The sequence below is a fragment of the Benincasa hispida genome, chromosome 9, assembly GCF_027475165.1.
Source record: "Benincasa hispida cultivar pf3 chromosome 9, pf3_genome.v1.1, whole genome shotgun sequence".
NCBI lineage: Eukaryota > Viridiplantae > Streptophyta > Magnoliopsida > Cucurbitales > Cucurbitaceae > Benincasa > Benincasa hispida.
In genome coordinates, this window is record NC_143486.1 from 42,166,715 (window position 1) to 42,191,835 (window position 25,121).

A 25,121-nucleotide genomic window follows, 5' to 3' on the forward strand; every position below is an offset into this window, starting at 1 on the left:
TTTGCAACTGTGGCATTGACGCAAAGTTCAAAATCCATAATTCCACCAAAAATGTGTGACCCCAAAAGTTTCACAATACCCGGCTCGATCGGTGGGTTATACACTGGTTAAGCACATTACGATCTCAAGGCCAGCATCAACTTAATGCCCCTTTCAATTTTTAAGCAGTTGTATGTTGGGCAGCTGTCGCCTACGACGGTGACTCTCCAGCTAGTTGACAGGTCCCTTATTCATCTAGAAGGGAAGGTGAAGGATGTCCTGGTCACGATTGAAAAATTTATATTACCGGTAGACTTCATCATCCTTGATTATGAAGTGGACAAGGATGTACCCATCATCCTAGGACGGCCATTTTTATCCACTGGTCGCACTCAAATTGATGTGTACAAGGGAAAGATCACACTTACGTGAATGGACAGAAGCTTAGGTTTGATATTATTAGAGCCATGAAATATCTGAAAGAAGAAGACCTCATTGAGTCCGATCATGAAAGAGAGGATGCATTAGAGAAATTCAGAGCTTACTTGCTGGGATCCAAAGTAATTGTTCACACTGACCACTCGGTAATAAAATATTTGATGACAAAGAAAGATGCAAAGCTGAGATTGATTTGATGGGTTCTTCTCCTTCAAGAATTCAACATGGAAATCATTGATCGCAAGGGGACGGAGAACCAGGTTGCAGACAATTTGTTAAGATTAGAAAATCTAGAAGTCGACCGCAACTAGTCAGAGGTGAACGCAACTTTCCTAGATGAGCAACTATTTAAAATTGAATAATTTCCATGGTATGCGGACGTGGTCAATTTTCTGGTTTGCAAAAAATTTCCCAAGGACTACATAGTCCACTAAAAGAGGTAGCTCAGACATGAATGTAAATCATAATATTGGGATGAGCCAAATCTTTATAAGAGGGGATTCAAACCAGAATTTGCGCCTATACATACCAAATTCTGCTCACTAGCGCATATTATCGCAGTGCCATGACTCGCCATATGGAGAACACTTTGGAGGCCAATGCATAGTAGCAAAGGTGTTACAAAGTGGATATTTTTGGCCAACTTTATTCAAGGATGCAAGAGACTATGCAATGAAATGCGACCGGTGCCAACGTACAGAAAACATTTCATGGAAGAATGCGATGCCTATGAATATTATCTTAGAATTGGAACTATTCGATGTCTGGGGCATAGACTCTATGGGATCATTTCTACCATCAAATGGTCACAAATACATTTTATTGGCCATCGACTACATTTCCAAATGGGTAGAAGTGGTATTGTGTGTTGCAAGCGATGCGACGGTAGTCTCCAAGTTCTTGCGGAAAAATATTTTCACTCGCTTTGGCACTCGACGTGCCATAATAAGTGATAAAGGCTCTCACTTTGTTAATAACATCATCAACAAGTTGCTGCTCAAGTATAATATCCTCCATAAGGTGGTCACCATATGGGGGTGCGATATTTATTTTTAACCTTGCTATTTTTACGCATCTAAAAAAAATCATAACATTGCGATCGGATCCTAATCGTAGTTGGATCCTACGAAAGAATATCTAAACTACGCAAGGATAAAAATCATTTGAAAACACCCCAGTTGAAAAAGTTTTTTTTTTATGAAATAAATCATGTGATGCCCTGGAAACAAGTAAAGTCTTTTTTAAGGTTAAACTTGCGGTCCATAAATTTTAGAAATATTTTAAGTAGAGACTTGGATAGGAATTAAGGAGATTTTGGTACATATATTTGAATAAGGCACCTTGAGAAATCTAGGAAAGAAAAAGGCGACAGATTCTCTAGAGAAAATCTTTAGTTTATGCTTGAAGACAAGCATTGTTTTAAATTGGGGGTGTGATGACAGGCAGAAATGCATGTTATTACAGCGCAAAGATATAAAACAATGTAGGATTGCGAGGGTAAGAATATGTAAAATTGTGTCCAAAAGCATTAAGATAAGAACATTGTGATTGCATGCGTCCATCGCATTAAAGCACCTAATTTACGTATTTTGTGCAGGAAAATGTGTTGGCGCAAGGCAGAATTGCGATCCAAGGTATTCAAAATCCGAGCGCATTAAGAGATTGTGACCGCAAGGCTATATGATCGTATGCGTTCGCGAAGATCTGCTCAAGAAGGTGGCCGCATAGAGACGGTGCATCAAGGTGAAAGCTTAATAAATCACGTTGGGACAGAAAGCAGATGACGGTCAAATCCAAATTTAGTTGACAAGCCGTTAACGACACACTATAGCAAGTACACTCAACTATAGTAGACATGTGATATCAAACTATAAGATATAAATATAATATGATTATATTAATTAATTAATTGATTAATTATATGATAATTAATCGTTTTTCCACGTTCGGACGTGGGTTAATGGGCAGCATCGGTTATGGTAACCGATGAGTTAAAAATGAAAAAAGTTTATTGGGGTTGATGCCCTAAAATCTCGTGTCCTGTAGTTTGTAAACAATATGTATGAACGCTTATGTTGTTAATATATGATATTTACTTCACATCTTATATTTTGCTTAGTTACTTATTTTATTTGCTTTACCACAAACCAATAAACATAAAATCTCTGGTTATCTGTATGTGACTCAAGCATGTATGTGGTGACATACAAGTGGATCATGTCTTGAGTGATAACCAAAATGATCTGTAGTATATGGATATAGGAGGGAAACATTATCCTGATAACACTGCAGATGCAACCCGCTTTGTGGAATGGTCACAAATGTTGTCACTTGTCACAGATGGTCTAATCATTATCATTTGTTGGGGACATGCAAGCGGGGGCGTCCTATACAAAGAGTTTGTATAAGACCTGACCACGAAGTGTTAACGTCTCGTTATATAACACCGTTCATGACAGAGACTTCAGTTCACTAGGATCACCATAGGTAACATGACCTCAATCCTGAGTGAGTTAGGAACTTCTACCATGGAGGGTGGTCCTTTGATTTGTATGGGTGGGTGCGAGTGGCTAGGTCGCCGATTCAAACCTACCATTTTGGGGATTCGCCTGATTTGGGAGCTGGGAACTCAGCAACACAAGATGAAATTCACTTCTTCCCCGAGGCAGGGGTAAGTAGATAGATGGCTCCCTTAAGGGCTGATTCCAGGGCTTGAACGATGTGGCGCCACACACCTTCTCTTGGCTCAAGAGGTGTTCACACATAGTTGGACTATGTTGTATTGTTTATTAGAGGAATCAGTGGTATTTAAGGAGTGAGATGTAACTACAGGGGCATGAAGGTAATTTAGCCTAGCTGTACTTACGAGCATCTGTGAAGGGTCATCATACTCATGATTAGTTATATCCGATGGACACAAAAATATATATGTGGTAAGAAGAGTTCAGCTGTTGGTCTTTAGTGGAATGCCTGACAGTTAACGGATGGTGGATCTCGTGGCTAAAGAGTTTATTCAGCTATTCACGTACCGTTGGACCTTCAAGCCACAGGTCCATTAGGTCCCTTGGGTAGCTTGGATAAAGTCGAGAACCAGTATTTGGGTTAATTTGAAATGTTCAAATTGACAAGAGAAAGTTCGATTATATATTATATAATTAGACTGCTTAATTATATATGATATAATTGGCTAAATGTACGAGATACATTATTATGAAGGAAATTAGATATAAATATGATTTATATCAAGTATAGAAGAAAATACTATAGTAGATATGTGATATCAAACTATAGGATAAAAATATAATATGATTATATTTATTAATTAATTAACTGATTAATTATATGATAATTAATCCTAATATCACGTTTGGACGTGAGTTAGTAGGCAACGTCGGTTATGGTAACCGATGGGTTAAAATGAAAAATATTTTCATTTTTGGGTCATGCAATCGATAATCCGATCATTCGCCCAAAAGATTTCGTGAGCGCACGTTGGTGAAAGAAAACAATCGCTCGAGAGTTTTCTTTCGCTCGAGAGCCTATATGATAGTCGCTTCTCCGCCTAAACGATTGTCCATTTCGCGCTAAACAATCGCACACTCTCACCTACACGATTGGATAGATTCTCTAAACGATTGTATAGTGTGACGATTTAACTAAATTATCGTATACCTTTTCCTAAATGATCGTTCAATAAATCCTACACGATCATGTAGCTTCTCTAGACGATAAGCATCTCTGCTATCGACTACATGAATCGTGTTTCCTTCATCCTCTACCAAATTCATCAAAGTCCACTCTTTGGGGTTTCGCTCCGAGAATACCCCCCGTTGCGGTCGTGAATTCGCGTTGATCGTGCTGTTGCAATCGACGTTCCCACCGGGCGTTGGTAGATCACTTGGTGGGTTTCTGCTGCGTTGGAGTTTTGAAGTTTGAAGATAGTCTTCAACTTGTATGGAACTCTTTCCCTTATGTTTTTCTTTGTTCGTAACATGCCGATAATTAAATTTTGTTTGCATAATTGTATGTTGAATGTATATTGTATGTATTTCGGTCACGGTGAGATCGGAGCGATCCGAACGCGCTCATGGAACTCTTGGTATGAGATCCTTCACTTTTCGGTGATAATTAATCGGCGCATCAGACAGAGATTTAATGACATCCCATCAGTGCAATCATTTGAGAGAAAATCTTATTTACCTTGATCTCTATAAATACCGAAGGCCACCACCGAAAAAGAAGTTTTAGCCATATAGAGAGTTCACCATACAGAAGATAGTTAGCCATTGTTCGTAGTTTTCTTACACTTAGAAGGCGGAGGCGAGTGAAGAGAGAAGACACCAAAAGATCGTTCCTGGTCAGCTCGAGAGGGTGTCGGGAAGCGTTGAGAACGAAGAAAGGGCCAACTCTTGCGAAAGCAAGAATATTCTTTTAGGCAGAGTAGAGAAACTCAATGCAAATGCTCTGGGAAGTAAGAAATTGCTGCCAGACTCCCTATCTTTATTTCCATTGTTATTTTGTATTTTGATTTCATTTATAGAATGAAACTTGCATCTCTACATTTGTTCGCTCTCTTTACATTACACGTGAGTAACTAAACATCCGAATGGGTTGAGAAATACTTAGCTAGTATGACCTAAGATCTTCATTTTTATGCGATCATCTTGTCTTATGCATGCGTCCATCACCCCTTTAGAGCTACTTGAGAGAGAGTCTAAAGAAAGAACCTAGACTTGAGAGAGCTAGGTTAGAATTTAGGCTTGAGAAAGTTAGATTAGAACCGCATAAGCAAGAGATAGAGACTTAGAGATAAGCTCTGTTTGCTCACATGCATCGCATGCACCCTAGAAATAGGTTATAGTAGTATGCGGTCGCCTTGTGTGTGTGTATGTGTCATTCATCATCACATAGACAAGAGTAAAGGCTTAGACATAAGTCCTATAGACATCATCGTATACATCGCATGCGTCTTAAAACTAGGAGCTATAGCATTTGCATTGAGAGATGACCTACTGTTGTATGTATGTAGCATGATCGCATAACGTGAACGCAATCTTAGAAAGTGTTAGCTAAATCCCTTCTCAACCCATTCCCCCATATACTCATTGTAAATTTCGTGTTATTAACTCTTTTCTCAATTCCGCTGCATAGAGTTTTTACCTTAAACAAACATACCAACCAACTCATTGTTTTATTTGTCACCGCAAAGGAATCTGAAATCACCGTCGCATACTGTCTCCATAGTCCCTGTGTTTGACCCTGGGCTTACCAGGCAACCTAGTAGGATTTATACTTGGATCTTGCTAGAAAAACTTGCATGCACAACAGATACACCACCATCACAATATACACCATAATTTCATCATATTCTCAACGCATCACTAACATTTGTAATGATCAGCTGGTATATTCTTATAAATACCACTGATTTCAAATTCAAATAGCAGAGTTATCATCATTTTTCTTAGTTTCGTGAAAACATCCAAATCTGTAAGAAAATGTTTATGTATGGGAACTTAACTCTCGGTTACTTATTGATCTAGCCTTACAAAGAGAATTCAGACCTTCTCGTGGACGTAGGCAATCTTGCTGAACCACATAAACACTGTGTCTCTTTCTTCTTCCCTTATCTTTCTTGTCCAATCGAGTAATTCTTTACTACAAATCACGTTCCATTTGTTTACATTTCAAATCGTATCGAGTAATCACATTATCGAGTCAATCGTGCATCGATTCATCGCTATCGAGTAACTTCGAATACATCGTTTTCACCATCGAGTTGCACCGAGTATTGTTCAAGAACCATCGAGTACGATCGAGTATTAGTTCTGTTTTCATCAAGGTTAACTTTCTTAAAGCTTCATGACTTTCAAGAAATCAAGACTCGATACTCGTTCAAATTAGAAATGCTTGTTGCTATAAAACCCGCACCTTACTTTCCCTTTTTTCATATGTTCATTGTTTAAGCAAGAAAAATGTTGGGTTAAATATTTAAGTTAGGTTGGATTTGTGCGTTTTGAGTAAAGGATAAGTTTGAAGAAGGAAAATGTTTATGTATGGGAACTTAACTCTCGGTTACTTATTGATCTAGCCTTACAAAGAGAATTTCTGGCTAAGTGTTGGTCGTTTCGAGGGATGCTTGAGAATCGAGTGGGCATAAGGCAGGCATCGAGTAAATGTTGCCGAACGTCGAGTACAAGTGATCGAGGAAGGGTCGAGCATCGAGTATAAGGAATCAAGGAAGGGTCGAACATCGAGTATAATTGATCGAGGAAGGGGTCGAGCGTCAAGGGTAAGCAAGGAAGGGTTGAGCGTCAAGTACAAGTGATCGAGGAAGAGTCGAGTGTCGAGTATAAGGAATCAAGGAAGGGTGGAGCATTGAGTATAAGTGATCGAGGAAGGGGTCGAGCGTCGAGGGTAAGAAAAGAAGGGTCGTGCATCGAGTACGAGCAATCGAGTAAGGGGCGTGCATCGAGCGAGCTCCTAGTACCGAGTTTCCCATCGAGTATTTAACAGAGAGCTACATAATCTTTCATCGAGTAAGGACCTTCCTCCATCAAGTTTTCCAATGAGGATCGAGTTTCTCGAAACACTTAGTTTTAAATCTCTTTTAGTTACCTAGACAGACGGCTTAATCTTGGCCCTTAATCTTCACTAATAGGTAAGGTGCCTTAAGAAGACTTCACACAAAGAGCTGGATGGTAGTATAAAAAGGGAGGAGAACTTCTAAGGCTTGTTTTGGGACAATTTGCTTGAGCAAACCAGATGAACTTGACCATTAGAAAGCTCTATGAGTCTAGTTTCTGAAATCGAGCCTTTGGAAGGGAGTCCTCACCGGAGAAGGAAGAAAGAGTCTAAGGTTCATATTTTTGGGGTTTCTGAACACTCAATGAAGAAACATAGATCTAGATCGAACCTCCTATAATTTCAAGTTGAAAATTTAAGATAATATTGTTATCACCTTTGTGAGTAAGTTTGTAGAAGAAACTTTTGCAAGATAAGGTCTAGAGTTTGAGTTATATATTTTGGAAGCTAAACCTATAAAGTGTTGAACAAGTTTTGAAAGTGTTGGAGTTTGAGTGGGGAAAATTTAAAGCTCCCGATCAAACCATGAAGAGTTTTATGTTGAAATTTTGAGGTAGCACTGTTAACACAATTATGAGCATGTTTAAATAGGGAATTTTATTAAAATGAGTTCTGGATTTCAAGTTATTGACATTAGAAGCTAAATCTAGAATTTGTTGTGCGAACAAGCAACTACTTGTTAAACGTAGGCTCGACACCCCAAAAACCCTATGAAGTACTGGGTGTGGGTGTCAGAAAGGAGGTGACCCGCTGAATTTTAAGCTTTTTTTAAATTCGGCTAAGTACCCGATGCCCTAAGGTAAGTTACGAAGATTTGAAAGCGAAATGAATAAATGTGAGCTTAATTCTGAAAGCGAGTCTAAAAATGGAAACCATGACTAGTAACTAAAGTAATTTGCATGTTCATAGGGTTGACATTAGTAAGAGAAGCTCCCAAAGATTGTGAGTGACTCTAATGCTATTTACTTTACTGATGTTTATGAATGCTTGGTAGATTAATAACTTATAGAGTTATGGATAGTTATGGTCCAGGCATGATGTTCTTAAGTAATTAATGTCTAGTGCTTATGAAGTATGTTGTCCTAGACAAAAATCTAAATGGTTAGTGTATGCTACTAGGGAAAGCTAGGTCTATAAGATAAGCTAAGTGTGAGGTCTAGATGAAGGACTCCTAGTAAAGTATGTTTAGCTCAATACCTTGAAGTACTAACCGAGCATAGAGATGGTTGATGATAGGATCCTAGCTACGTACACTTAGGGTCAGTATGACTGGGAAGGTGATGGACAGAGGATCTACATCCCAATAGATGAATTCAAGTTTCATTAAAACTTGTTAATGAAGAATGCTATGCGTTGAGTTGGTTTTGTATTAGCAAAAACTATGAAGAGGGATAAACTATGTCATTCAATGATAATTATTGATAAGTTTATATGTTTTCAAGCAATTAAGCTTCATGAGATTGCTTAGCATTTTCCTCAAGTATGTATTTGTTTGATGGCATGCCAAGGTAATATGATAGCCTTATTTCATATAAAGCATTCTACATTGAAGCATGCATTCTAAAGACTGTAGCTAAGTTTCCACAAAAGCTAAGCTTAAAGCTACATTCTGAAAGATTCATAATATATATGATGTTAAAGCATGATATATTTTTAGTAAGTCGGATACCGAAAGCATGGAAGGTGTCCAGAAAATACCTAAGGTGTTGACAGTACTTAGTAACTCCACGTGCACGTAGAAAGTTATGAAAAAGAGGCCAAAGTATGGGTCTCCTAGGCCATATTTCAGTAACTGAGGCCGAAGTATGGTTCTCTTGCCGTGATACAGATGTTGGGAGCTTGAGCAATGAATGCTCATTCTCAACTAAGATTCAGGAAGTATTCACAAAACGTTATTATATTTTATGCTTTAAGTGTTATGAAGTTGTTCGAAGAGTTATAGTTAAAGACATAAGTAATGGTCAGAAGTGACACAACTTGACTAAGGTGATAGTGGAAGTTGGGCCGGAGGGTCCCTCCCCCAACCAAGTTAAGGTTCAGTAAGGTTACGCTCAAGAGCAAACCAAAGGAATCGCTCACTTGTAAAGATATTTAATGTGGAAGCTAAGGCCTAAGGGCCTCCCAGAGCAGATGTCTATGATGCCTATGTTATGTTTAAATTCTAGTAGAGAAAGTTTTATGTAATTACTTACTTAACTAATTTCTCAGATTTCCGCTACGCTTTTCAGTTCATGACCTATTTGTTAAGCATGATTGATATGTATGTCTTTTACATTTCAAAGGTTAGTCACTCACTGTGTTTCTAGCTCACTTTGTTTAAATGTCTTCTCCATAGGTAGCAGTCACTCCCCAGAAGACGACTCTGTTGTTGCTCTGCCACTCAAGACCAAAATGTTAGAAAGTCTAAGTGAGGGTTATGTATAAAGTAGTACGCATGTATTATGTCATGTAGGGACTAGTTGAGTGTGTTAGGCTTACTGCTTATGTAAAGTGTATAAGTTGTATTATTGAAGAGTAATGTAGAACTCTGTTAATTATTGTCATTTGTCTTAAGTTGATGTTTGAGTGTATATATATGCATTTCAAGGTTCTAAGTGAGGTTAAGCAGGTTAGTAGGCAGTAAGTACCAGCAAGCATGTTGGTAACTGCTGCGGTCACATCTCCTTACAGGCTTAAAGGGTAATCTAGGAGGGGGGTGTGATAATTGCAAGGTATTAGATTGAGAAGTTTGATGGAAAGGGCGATTTTGGCCTATGGAAGGCCAAAATCAAAGCCATTCTTGGACAGCAAAGAGCACACAAGGCCCTTTTGGACCCATCAACATTGCCAACCACCATATCAGCATAAGAAAAAGAAGACATGGAGCTCACAGCATATGGGACTTTGGTTCTGAATCTTAGTGACAGTATTTTGAGGAAAGTATTTGATCAAGACACAGCCTACAAGATGTGGGTCAAGCTAAAAGGTCTTTTTGCCACCAAGGATCTCCCCAACAAGATGTATCTGAGGGAGAAGTTCTTCATGTTCAAGATGGATTCTATCAAGCCTCTTTCAAAAAATTTGGATGAATTCAAGATAGTCCCAAAGTTCTTAAGCCTTGGAGAGAAAATTGGCGATGAGAATGAGGCTTTTGTGCTATTAACGCTCTACCCGAAGCCTATAAAGAGGTGAAGAATCCTCTGAAGTATGGCAGATAATCAATCACCACTTATGCCATCATTTCAGCATTAAGAATAAGAGAGTTAGAGCTTTAGTCAGTCAAGAAAGAACAAGCTAGTGCAGAAGGGTTGTTTGCCAAGGGGAAGAACAAGCAGAACTAGTCTAAGGCGAATAAAAACCAGTCAGGTGAAGAGCACAAACCTAAGACCAAGTTGAGATGTAATTACTGCAAGAAGAAAGGTTATCTGATGAGAGATTGCTACAGTATGAAAAGGAAAAACTAAGAAAAGAGAAGGATTAGAAGGGGAAACAACCAGAAGCATCAGTGGTTGAAGGTTCCTATTTTTACTCTGATGCCTTAGCCTCCACTAGAAATCAAACCAACCAAATCAGTCCTCTTGAGAAGCATGATTAGGTATTTGACTCCGGATGTACCTATCATATGACACCTTTCAGACCTTGGTTTAATACTTACAAGGAAATAGATAGAGAATCAGTGTACTTGGGCAACAATGAAGCCTGTAAGATAAAAGGGGTTAGTTCAGTGTCCTTGAAGCTAAAGGACGGATCAATCAATCTTCTAAGAAATGTTAGACATGTACCTTTACTCAAGAGAAACTTGAATCTCTAGATATGTTGGACTCCACTGGGTGTGAATGCAGAGGAAAAGGTGGAGTTCTTGAAGTGATCAAGGATTCCAAAGTTATGTTGGTTGGTGAGAAGGTCAATGACATTTACATTATGAGAGGAGTAGAGATAATGACAAGCGCCTACACAGCTTCAACAACAAGCTTAACAGAGGCTGACTTATGGCACAAAAGACTCTTCCATATTAGTGAGAAAGGGATGCAAGCTCTGTCAAAGCAAGAAATCTTGCCCAAATGTATCAGTGAGCACCTTTTCTTTTGTGAGCATTGCATTTTAGGTAAAGCAACCAGGCAAAGCTTCACAAAATCTCAGCACACCACCAAAGAAGCATTGGACTATGTCCATTCTGACCTATGGAGACCATCTCCTACACCAAGCCTTAGTGGCTCAAGGTATTTTCTAACCTTTATAGATGATTTTTCTAGAAAGAGCTAGATATACTTTCTTAAAACTAAGGACTAAGTTTTTGGGAAGAAGAATGGAAAGTCATGATAGAATATTAAACATCTAAAAGGTTAAAATACTTTATAACCGATAATGGGCTTGAATTTTGCAATGAACATTTTGATAAATTTTGTAGTGAGAATGGTATAACCAGGCATAGAACAGTGAGGTATACACCTCAACAAAATAGGGTTGCTGAGAGGTTAAATAGAAGCATAATGGAAAGGGTTAGATGTTTGCTCTCTGATGCTATCTTAAGGAAAATTTTTTGGGTAGAAGCTGCATCCTATACCGTGGCCTTAAATAAGTGCCCTCACACATCTTTAGAATTGTTTACCCCTAAGGAAAAAAGGACTAATCATCCTTCTAACCTAGATAACCTTAAGGTCTTTGGATGTGTAGGGTTTGTACACCAAAATAAGGAAAAATTAAAGGCCAGAGCAGTCAAGTGTATATCTGTAGGCTTTACAGAGTGTGTCAAGGGGTTCAAAATGTGACATCCTATTGAGAGGAAGTTCCTAGTGAGCAGAGACATCACCTTTAGGGAAGGGGAGTTGTTTATGCAAAAAGAGAAAAAGGTGGAGGATGAAGGAGAGTCATCCAACACCAGATTTGAGGTGGAGTTACCATCTGAGCAGCCAAATGAGTCTAGCCAACCTAGTAACATAGGAGAAATTGAGGAGGATGTAGAGGAACATGAGGAGACAACATGTGAGTAACCTGATTTAAGCCAATATGTCTTAGCTAGGGATAGACAAAGAAGAACTATCATACCTCCAGCTAGATATACTGAAATGAATTATATGGATCTGGTTTGAAATGTTGTAGTAGTTTCTACTAACGAACAACCAACTACCTTTAAAGAAGCAACAAGTTGTGCTAATGCAAGGGATTGGATTGAGGCAATGAATGAGGAGATGCATTCACTAAAGGTGAATGACACTTGGTCCTTGGTTCCGCTACCAAAAAGGTATATACCTGTTGCATCTAAATAGATTTTTAAACTTAAAGAAGGAGTATCCTGTGATCAAAAGCCTAGGTTTAAAGCTAGATTGGTTGCAAAGGGGTTCACTCAAAGGGAAGGAATAGACTATGCTGAGATTTTCTCTCCTATTGTAAAATAGACTTCCATAAGATTTCTTCTATCATTAGTTGCTCAAAATAATCTAGAATTGTATCAACTAGATGTCAAAACTGCTTTTCTTCATGGACATCTAGAGGAGATAATCTATTTGATGCAACCTAAAAGATTTGAAGTTAAAGGAAAAGAAAACCTATTTTGCTTACTCAATAAGTCTATATATAGGTTAAAACAATCACCTAGATACTGGTATAAGAGATTCAATGACTATATTTCTAGCATTGGATTCAAAAGAAGTTTATTTGACATATGTGCTTACGTAAACACAGGTTCTTACAAGAACAAAGTTTACCTATTCATATATATAGATGACATGTTTCTGGCAGGTAGGTCCAAAGAAGATCTAACATATTAAAAACCTCTTAGAAAGAGAGTTTAATATGAAGGACTTAGGAGAAGAAAGCAAGGTCCTAGGAATAAAGATCCATAGGAACAAAGAGAAGTCTATTCTAAGCATCCGTCAGTCCAATTATTGTGAGAATATCCTTAAAAGGTTCACATGAATGATGCAAAACCTGTGAGTTTACCCATTGCCCAATACTAGTTTTCCTCAACCAATTCTCCTAAGGATTTTGACCAAGAACATCAAAAACAGATGAATGTCATACTCTATAGTTAAGCTGTTGGAAGCCTAATGTATTTAATGATTTCTACTAGACCTAATCTCTCATATTTACTAGTTTAATTAGTAGATATATGTCTAATTCTTGTAAGAGACACTGAGAGGCTACTAAATGGATCCTAAAGTATCTAGTTTGGTCTAGAAACTCCAAATTAGTCTACCAAAGGTCAGCTGAACCAAACCTAGAGCTTTATGGATATGTTAATGTTGACTATGTTGGTGATTTGGACAAAAGAAGGTCCTTAACAGGTTACCTTTTCCTTTTTGGTTCTAATCTAATTAGCTGGAAAGCATCACTACAACCTATAGTATCCTTATCAACAATTGAAGCAGAATATATAGCTATAACTGAAGCAATCAAAGAGACTTTGTGGCTCAAGGGACTGCTAAAAAACTTTGGAATAGATCAATCAGTGGTGAAACTCTACTATGATAACCAAGGTGCTATCCATTTGTCCCAAAATCCACAATTCCATACTAGAACAAAGCACATTGATATTAAATATCATCTCATTAGAGACAAAATTGAGACAGGGGAGATAAAAATTTTAAAAGTCTATATTCCTGACAATGCAACTGATATGTTAACAAAACCTGTTTCAAAACTTAAATTATTTAAATGTTTAGAACATGTTGGTTTTGAGCTTCCAGACACAGGGTAGACAAACCGGTCAGAATTAGGAACATCATGAATTGAAGAAGCTTTGACTCAAATATCTCAGATTTCTGTTTGTTTATAATTAACGTTTACGGTTAGCTAGTATATTCTTATAAATACCACTGATTTCAAATTCAAATCACAGAGTTATCATCATTTTTCTTAGTTTCCTGCAAACATCCAAATCTGTAAGAAAATGTTTATGTATGGGAACTTAACTCTCGGTTACTTATCGATCTAGCCTTACAAAGAGAATTCAGACCTTCTCGTGGACGTAGGCAATCTTGCTGAACCACATAAACACTGTGTCTCTTTCTTCTTCCCTTATCTTTCTTGTCCAATCGAGTAATTCTTTACTACAAATCACGTTCCATTTGTTTACATTTCAAATCGTATCGAGTAATCACATTATCGAGTCAATCGTGCATCGATTCATCGCTATCGAGTAACTTCGAATACATCGTTTTCACCATCGAGTTGCACCGAGTATTGTTCAAGAACCATCGAGTACGATCGAGTATTAGTTCTGTTTTCATCAAGGTTAACTTTCTTAAAGCTTCATGACTTTCAAGAAATCAAGACTCGATACTCGTTCAAATTAGAAATGCTTGTTGCTATAAAACCCGCACCTTACTTTCCCTTTTTTCATATGTTCATTGTTTAAGCAAGAAAAATGTTGGGTTAAATATTTAAGTTAGGTTGGATTTGTGCGTTTTGAGTAAAGGATAAGTTTGAAGAAGGAAAATGTTTATGTATGGGAACTTAACTCTCGGTTACTTATTGATCTAGCCTTACAAAGAGAATTTCTGGCTAAGTATTGGTCGTGTCGAGGGATGCTTGAGAATCGAGTGGGCATAAGGCAGGCATCGAGTAAACGTTGCCGAACGTCGAGTACAAGTGATCGAGGAAGGGTCGAGCGTCGAATATAAGGAATCAAGGAAGGGTCGAACATCGAGTATAATTGATCGAGGAAGGGGTCAAGCGTCAAGGGTAAGCAAGGAAGGGTGAACGTCAAGTACAAGTGATCGAGGAAGGGTCAAGTGTCGAGTATAAGGAATCAAGGAAGGGTGGATTAAAATTGCAATTGACCTAAACAAATTAATTATTATGGGAACTTGATTTGACTTTTTCACGTCAAGTAGATTAAAATTGCAATTGACCTAAACAAAGGACATTTATCTTTCTGCCTTTTATTTCTCTTTCCACACAAAATGTCCCTATTACCGCTTAGCTTGTGAGAAACTATTTCTAGGCCCCCTTTGATTCGATTTAGTCTTCTGCTAATATTACAAATATTTTTTTAGATCAATACACTACGAATATTATTTGATTGTATAAAGGTTTTGCTACTACAATATAAAATCCTCCTATGTTGGTTATTTGATATTTGGGGAACAAGTTTTATGAGCCTTTTTCCATTATGATAGTTACTTATATATCTTAGCTGTTGTGGACTATGTATCTAAGTAGATGTTATTGCTACTAGGAAGAATGATGCACGTGTTATGTTGTGTTTCTTGCATAAGCGTATTTCCACACATTTTGACACATCACGAGAGACTGTTAATAATAACGTATTATACTCCTACAATAAAGTGATTAATTATAAGCTTGCTAAATATGGGGATAAATTGATTATGAAAAAAGAAAGTCAGGACCAGTAGGAGAGATTGGTCACAAAGCTCAATCATGTATTGTGGGCATACTAGACAACTTTCAAAATGTCAATTGATAGATCTAAGGTTTGTGAAAATCCTACGGAAGTGTGATCACATCCCAATTTAATTATTTCACAGAAATATATTAATTCAGAGGACGAAAACCACATACATTATTAATTACAGCATGCTTTAATTATAAAAAAGAGAGGAAATAAGGGTTTTGAATTACATACCCTTGAAGTCACAAAAACCTTCACGTAATCCTCTCCGGTCACGATCTCATGGATCTCGTTCGAACACGAACACCAAAATGCAGCAATACACGAACAAGACTTGGACACCACAAAACAAGTCCTTTATATTCTTAATTGGATGAGAACTAGCAAGAGATATGGGCTTTGCTTTTAATTTTGGAAGGGAGGAAGAGAGATATTTGAGAAGATGCAAAAAACACAGAGAGTGAAAAAATTCTTGAGAGAACACTCTTCCATGAATATCGAATGAAGAAGACGATAAACCATTCCCCTTATCCCACGATTCTGGGAAAAATAAGGGGAGGGAAGTTATTTTCATAACTCCCCCTTTAATTAAAATTTAAACTTAAATTAAAAAAACTAAATTTTTAATTTTAATTAATATATATTTATATAATAAATAACTTATTAGATTATACGTTATATCTAATATAATATATAACATATAATTTATATTATATCAAATATAATATATGGTTCGATATTCTCTCATTAAACCTATAGTATTTAATATAAATCAAATTCATATTTAATTTAACTTGTAGTTTTTATATGAATAAAATCATATAATTAATATTTGAATCACATTCAAATATTTATTTCTTCTCAAATAAAACTTTATATTATAATGTATCAAATATATTATATGAAGGTATTGACAATCAACATGCGGAAGCAATTAGGATCTTAAACACTCTAACTATATCAATTTTAACAGACAAGTATGCATGTTTATGGAAAAACATAAAGTAGGGTTTAGAAACACAACTTTTGACGCACTCTTCCAATTCCTTCAAATCCAACAGCAATCTCCTCCCCAAAACTTGTAAACTATTAGAAGATCTTTCCTAATATTCTCTTAGCCCTTAGATTGAATTGTGGGATCCAAAATGAGAGTTAATTTAGAGATTTGGGAGAGGTTTTTCTAGTTTTGGTACGTTAAACATGAGAGAACCTTTCTTCTCTGAAAAGAAACTGCATGAACTGAATGTCTCTGCCAAAATTCATCTTATTCAACCATCACATGCAATTCAAAAGTTAGAGAAGATGACCAAACTTCTCTCAATTTAGTGGAAAATGTGGTGTTTAATGTGGAAAAAACCGACTAAAATTTATTTTTTTCAGTTTATAATTGATTTTACTTTAAAATAAATTTAATCTGAAATTACATATTTCAAATTCTAAAATGAATTCAATAATTAATTTTTTATATTCCAATAACCAATTTTAAATAATTAATTAATTAATTTAATTTAATATCAAATATTAAATTAATCAAAATACCAATTTGTAACATGAATCCCTATTCACGTTCAATATTTAAACCATATTTAAATATCTTCTAATATTTCAATTTCATTTAATTCGATAATTAAATGTATAATTATATCATATATAATTAATAATTCTCCTAAACCAAATCTGAACATTTCGAATTTTCTCTTCACACTATTCTAAGGTTTAGTCTGTTTATGAGCTAATAGGAGAATCTAATGGACCTACAGATCATGAGTTCCAATGATTTGAGATTAATTACCGAATTAATCAACATTCATTAGTAATAAGGTCACTCCACTAAAGCCCAATAGTTACACTCTCTTCACTGTAGATATATTTCTGTCCATTCGATTTAATCATGGTCAGTAAGTTGATTCTTCAAAGGTTGTTCATATTTACGTCGGGTCAAAATTTTCGTTTTATCTTTGTAATACATCATGCTCCTTAAGTCTCCATTGGTCTCCATTGGTCTACTAATGAACAATTGGTTTATGGTCCTACCAATAAATTGAGTCCCTCTCAGTCATAAAGAGGTGGGCCCCTTGTTCAAGATTAGGAGTCAATACTTAAGGAAACAACCTATTTACTATCCCTAAAGCAAATAGAAGTGAATTCCATCTTGCAGGACTATGTCCCCAACTATCTACCTAGTCTTACCCTTAAAATAGGAGGTTTATTGAGCGATGATGTTAACCATTCTCACCCATGCAAATTAAAGGATAATCCTAAATAAATAGAAGTCATAGTTAGCTCAAGATTGAGACCAAGTTACCTTAGATCATCGAATTGAAATAATCAGTTTTAACAGTAAACGACGTTATAAAGAAAAGTGACTATTTCTTGGTCCGGTCTTATGCAAACATATTTTGCATAGGATGTCCCTACTCGCATGTCTCCACATGAACGATTTTGGAATCACATCATTTGTATTAAATACGAAACGCACCGCATCTATAATGTCCCCAAGATAAGGTGTCTAACCCTATCCTTATACTTGTAGATCATTTTGGCTATATACTCAAACTTGATCCAGTTTTATGTCTCCGCAAAAAGTTCAAGTATTCATGTTATAGTCAAGGGTTCATTAGTTTATTGGATTTAGGCTTTATAAGTCCAATTTACACATTCAGTAACATCTTTATTGTAAATAGAATATGTTTAATGTTTACAAACCGCGAGTTTTAGGACATATAACCCAACATTGTATTAATTATAACATGTATAATTAATTTTTTCAATTAATTTGAACAATTCGAATTAATCCAAAATTAATTTGATTCTCAATAATCCCAGTTGAGTTAATGAGAGAACCTTATGGACATATAGATTGAAGCTCCAATGGTACTTGGATAATTAATTAAACTATTTAATTAAATTATCCAACTTCTATTAACTGTCGATCATTCCACTAAGGACCAACAACTACAGTCTTCGCACTACAGATATATTTCTGTGTCCATGTGTCCATTGGATATAACTACTCAATGGTGCGATGACCTTTCACAAATTGTTCATAAGTACAACTAGGTCAAGATTACCACTTTGCTCCTATAGTTATATCTAACTCCTTAAGTACCATTGATCCCTCTAATGAACAATAAGTCATAGTCCAATTATGACCAAACCCTCTCAGGAGGGTGTGCGCTACATTGTCGGCGAATTGGCCACTCTCACCCATGCAAATCAAATGATCGTTTTCATAGGAAGAAGTTCACAACTCACTCGGAATTCAGGTCAAGTCACCTATGGTCATCCTGATGAAATATAACTCTCTTCTATCAACGGTGTTATGCAGTGAGACTATTCATTTTGTAGTCTAGATTTATACAAACTCTTTGTATAGAACACCTCCGTTCACATGTCTTTACATGAATGATCATTATCAGATTATTTGTAGAACTTTACAACAGTTGTAACAATTACAAAGCAGGTTATATTTGTAGTTTCATCAGGTTAAGGTACCCAGCCTTATCCATCTACTACAGACTATTTAAGTTATGATCATGTCTCCACATACATGTTTAATTACAAAAGATAACCTTGGATCTTAGTTTATTAGTTTTGTGGGTTAATACTACTAAATCTCTAATAAAATCTCCAAATAGATTGGTGTTTAGAAAGGTTTATCACTTATCAGTAGCGCTAAAGCATCGAGTTTATTGGGTATCAAGAAGTTGAATTGTGATCTTCTGAAAGCGGATGAGCGTCAATCGCTACAACTCATTGAGAATGCTATACTATAGAAGGAACGAACTGTGATGTGGAATGACCAACAAATTTTACCAATGTCTTTCCTACCTATCAAAAGATTGGTCAGTTCTAGTCAGTGATGGAGAAGTTGGTCATGTCGATCGAACAACAATTGATTGGCTGGTTGATTTATGCTCAATTTTGACTTTCACAAAGCTCAACGAGAAGAAATATAGATAAAGAAAGTGTTTGTCGGAGCGATGAGAGTTCGTTGGAAAATGTATAATTAAAAAGAAAAAAACTAAAGAGAACGATTGAAGAAAAGAGAGAGAGCGAGAAAATGAGGAGAAAAAGGAGATCTGGTCGGCGGTGATAACATAACTCCAGTGAAATACATGCTCTAGTTTTAAAAAAATAAATAAATAAAAGAGAATAGAACGGAGAAAAATGAAAGAAATGAAGAAGAAAGTAAAGATTAAAAGAGTTACTGTGAAAAAATATAAAAAGAAAATTAAGAAAAATATATTTTATAAATAAGGGTAATCACACCTACCAATAAATCAAAACCAGCGACTAGTTTATTTAAATGCACTAATTTCTTTCTTTTTTTTTTTGAATGTATATTTTGGTCAATTCAAATCATTTTGGATTGTTCGATTTTATTGTGTAAAACCGACTCTGACTGCATATAGCATTAAACCGATCGACCAAACTTGACTCAATTGGTTATAGTCGGTCAGCTTAGTTTTTCAGTATTCTTTGTGAAGGGATCGAATCTCCAACGAAAGTGTTTTATGACATTTTTTTTTGTTTTGGAAAGTTGAAAATTATAAAAAAAAAAAAAATAAGAAATAAAATATAGGTGTCATCATGCTTGATATTGAAGGTTAAGCATAAGAGAAAATGACAATTACCTTTGAAGACTCTTCCAACAATTTCTAGCAAAACTTTCTTCTTCACTCAAAAAAGTCTTCCTTAGATATGACTCAGGCAATGTATTGATTTTTTAGATTCTCCTTTTGAAAGGATAAGCAACGCTCTTGTCGATCTAGCCCTCAAGCGTTGGAATGGCATTGCAACTCTAGCATGATGCTGCCTTGTGACAAGGTGCTGGTGGCACTATGTTCATCCTCGAAGTATTGCAATGCTCTTAGGTGGTGTTACAACGCTCTTGGGTAGCGTTGCAACCTTGCCTTACATCCATGCATTCTGCCTTTAAGCGTTGCACTGGAGTATTAAGCGAGGGTTGCGATGCTTCAATCAAAGGCACTTTAGTCATTTCTCCTCATTTGAAACCCTGATGCTCAAATTACCATAAATTACTTTAAATTAACCCTATTTAACTCCAAATACTTGGTTCTACCACTTCGGTGCTCAATATCTACAAACTAGGATAAGTAACATTAAAAATCCATTAATGAGTATAATTAAGCTAGGAATTATAGTTCTTTTTAAGAGTTATCAAACACCTCAACCTTAATTCTTGCTCGTTCTGAGCAAGGTAAAACAAAATATAGACATGAATCATGTGATGCAAATGAGTGATTTAAATTTCAAAGCTAAAGATAACAAACTCTTCACAAAGTAGGGTCATTCAAATGCAAGCACTAAATCAAGAAATTTAAAACTAATTCTCTATCCCCCTATGTTTGTGTGTGCTTAGCCAATCCTATCTAGGTCTTTACTAGCCTGGGAAGGTTTTATTCAGCCCTCAACTTGTTTTCTCCTACTCTGGCTTGGAGGATCAAGTATTAAGCTTCCTAGACCCAAGGTGGTAATGTAAAACTTAAGGGAACCAAACTCTTATTCTATTTTTGTTTTTTTGGTTTTTTACACAAAAGAGGAACCCTAAGACATTCAACTACGAGCAATATATCTTTTAAAGGTACTGAAGCTTACTAATTCTTTAACGGCACTTTAGCTAAAGGGGGAAACTATGGGTGTCATAGCCGCCCCAAGTTAATCACCCCTAAGAAAGAGGAGTAATCTCCTTCAAAAATATCGTACAATCTTACTTTTACTCTACAACATGTTTGCCTTTTATTTAGCATACAAAAGGCTTTTACATTACAAAACAAGAGTTTGGAAAAACCCAAGCATGTTGGGTTTTATGTCCTAAAAACTCGCAGTTTGTAAAATGATAAACATTTTCTATTATCAATATACTTGTTATTGATCTCATAAATTGTATGAAAGTCTAAATCCAATAAACAAAGACCCATGACTATTGTATGAATACTTGAACATTATGTAGAGACATAAGAGTGGATTGGGTTCGAGTAAATAGTCAAAATGATCTATGGTACATGAATGAGGTTGGGTACCTTATTCTGGTAACACCATTGGATGCGGCTTACTCTGTAGTTGTTACAAAGAGTTGCAAAGTGCTACATATGATGTGATCCTAATTCGTACATGTTATGACATTAGAAGTGGGGGCGTCCTATGCGATGAGTTTGCATAAGATCAGGACCAAGAAATAAGTCACTCTTACTTTATAACACATTTTACTGTTTAAGACTAACTATTTCACCAAGATGACCTAGGTAACTCGATCTTAGTCCTGAGCTAACTATGAACTCCTGTTTATTCGGGATTGCCCTTAGATTTGCATAGTTGAGGGTTGGCTCAACAGCGCCGGCTCAATAAGACTCCCATTTCAAGGGTAAGATCGAATAGATAGCTGGGGACATAGGTGCAAGACGGAGTTCACGCCTACCCGATTTAGGGATAGGAGAAAGGTTGTTCTCTCAATTACTAAATCCAGGTCTCGAACAAGGGGCCCACCCTTTCACTAGGCTGGGAGAGTTTGGTTTGGTGATTGGATCACAAATCAGTTGTTCATTAGAGGATCAGTAGGGACTTTAGGAATAAGACGTAATCTCAGGGGTAAAACAGATATTTGACCCAGCCGTTATTACGAACAACCTGTGAAGGGTCGACTTGCTGATTATGGTTAAGTCATGTGGACATAATATATCTACAATGAGTGGAGTGCAACTATGGGCTTTAGTGGGGTGATCCATTAGTAACGAATGGGGATTAATTTGATCTAATGAGTTTAGCCAATTTATCTCGGATCGTTGGAGCCCATGATCTGTAGGTCCGCGAGGTCCCCCTACTAGCTCATAATGGACTAGCTCTAGAATAGAGTGATAAGTTAATTTGAAACGTTCAAATTAGAATTAAGGGAATTAGTAATTAGATGAGATATAATTATGTTTAATTTTAGAATTAAATGGAATAGGAGAATTTATATATTTAACTATGATTTAAGTATATAAAGATGAATATGTGTTAAAATTAATTTAATATTTGATATTAAATTAATTAAGTTTTGTTTAATAATTAATTTATGAAATTAATTAATTTTTCATTTTTAAAATAAAATAGATTTTTTAAATCAAAATTTGATTTTTAGATAAAATTGGAAAAATTTGAATACGAAAACACAAAATGGAAAAATGGATTTTTCCATTATCCATCACCAAGTAGCTCACACATATTGCATTGTCTTGGCCTTGTCTTCTCCACGCATGAGCTGCAACTCTTGTAGTTCTTGTCTTTGCATGTTGATCTGCAATATAATGAGAAGATTGGAGTGAAAATCGGGCATGCAATCTACAGAATTTTGAGAGAAAATTCGGTTTGAAGAAAGGTTCTTCAACAAAGGTTGCTGCAGTGAGCTTTTCTCCTTCATCCCTTGATTCAAGCTTGTTTTAAGTCTCACAATTCAATTTAGAGCACCAATAGAATAGGGGGGAAGATCTTGAGGTGGTCTACAATAAGATATGGAGAAGATTGCAGCTGGAGAAGAGGCTTTGAAGAAGTTCTACAAGAAGTATGCATTGAAACCCATTTTTCTGCAGAAGCATGCTTTATATTATGCCAAAATTAGTGAATTTGAGTATTTAAATGATCCTTATGCTTCTGTTGCTGTTGATACAATCCTACAAACCATGCATTACTAAATTGAGTTTCAGTTTCTTAACAACTATCACTTAGACCTTTCGGGGGACAAAAAGCATATGGATCAAATAACCCAATCCTAAGGATTAAAAACCATATAAGAGGGCTATGTGCTCAAAATATACAAAAGAATCAAGAAAAGTTTTTAAATTTGGCCCAAAATCATTTATACATTTTGTGAATCATAAACAGAGCGAATAGAGAGTTATCTAAAACCTATCATAGAAAGTCATTATCACAATACATGAATCACAAAATCATATCAGTAGCTCAACCACAAAGTACAAGCTTAAGTGCTCAAGGGCTTGCCAGACATGCAAATATAACCACCACCCCCAAATTAAGTTGATGCATTGTTCCCAATATATATCTAATCTAAGCCCAATGAAAATAAAGACAGAGGAATAGAGAATCTCCCTTGTAAGCCTTTTTGTGCATGGTATTTAAGGGGTGGTAGTAGGTCTCGCCGCTTAAAAGATGCTTCTTTTTTCTTCAGGACCAAGGAAAGGAACCTACAATAGAAAAACAAAGAGTTAAACTAAGAAAGTAACAAAAGAAAGCAGTAAATTTGTTCACCTAGCTCCTTCCACGAAGGGCAAATTTTAATGTTGGTTGCTCGACGTTGTTTTCCTGTCAAGGTCTAAAAAAATTCTCATATTTCTAGAGCTTTTTCTTCCTTAAATCCATGAAGCCACAATGGGAGCGAGCTTTTGAAGCATTCAAGGGCTCCAGAAACATAAATATTTTTTAATGTTTTCATTTTTTGAAAACTAAATGCAGACTCCACTGACTCAACTGAAAACAAAGACTCTGACTCATCAGGTAAAGATGAACAATGTTCAGCATTAAATGGAGAATTAAGGGAAAAACAGGATGAGGCTTGGTAGCCTCTAACTCTTTTACTTGAAGCTCCTTAAAATGAAGTTCAGACTCATACTTCCTTGCACACTTGTTCTTGGCATGGCGGTGGATAAACATCTTCATCATCATCGGTCTAAGGGAATTCCTCAATAAGATCAGCCTCAGTGCCACAGACTATGAAAAGCTCTGAATGTCTCACCAATGGAGGTAAAGAATGTGCAAGCTGAGAAATCTGATCTACCTCAGCTAGCATGAGGGCTTGAGTCTTCAGGTGAGATTCAATAGGCTCCTACACGCATTGAAAAGAACTATCAACAAGTTCATCCATTAAAGGACTCAACATCTTACCTCAGTCATACGCTTGAGAAACCAACTGCTCAATGAGGTTATTGATGTCAGTTAACTCTTTGCTCATTCCGATACTTTTAGAAGATGGATGCACCAAGGATTCTTCAAGTTTCCCAACTGATTTGGTGATTTGAGCAACAAGGTCACTCAGACTCTGAAAATCAGTTCTAGCTTTGGATCCATAATAGAAACCATCCTGTTGGTAACTTGAAAATTCTTGATGACTATAGGGAGATTCTTGTACAAACTCACTAGAGCTGTTAGAAAGTTCCCTAACCAAATCTTCCTGTGAAATACCTGAATTGGCAAAAGAAGCATCCATCGACATCAAGCTTGGGCTAGGCATCTTCTAAGGGGAATGATCGCACGCAAGACCATACGAAAACTAAGAACATGCTTCGGATGAATGACCTTGAAGGAACTAAACTCTACATGCCTCAAGCTCCTGTAATTGCCTAGTTACCAAAACATGAATAAGAGAGGTTAGTTCAAATATTTGATTTCTAAGCTCACAAAATTCTCTTGCCTCTTCTTCTCTTTGCCAAGCTGCTTGCTTCGCAAGAAGAGCATAATAGATGTTCAAATCATCTTCCATGATAAAACATGTAGACAAAAGAAAAATAAAAATATTTTTGGGGTTTTTAAAGTTTACAAGTCAAATTCAACTAGAAAAGATTAATTGACTTGCTTCCCCGACAACGACCTATACTACTAGGTAGCATAAGTGGCAAGAATGGGATGGAACAACAGAGAAGCCAAGAATTAAATCTCTCATAAGCTAAATTTGATTGGAGAAAGCAGTAAAAAAATGATTTTGTTGTTTAATTGACAGGAAAACTAAATGCAGAAATTAAAATGCGGAAAAGTAAGATAGAATGAGAAAGAG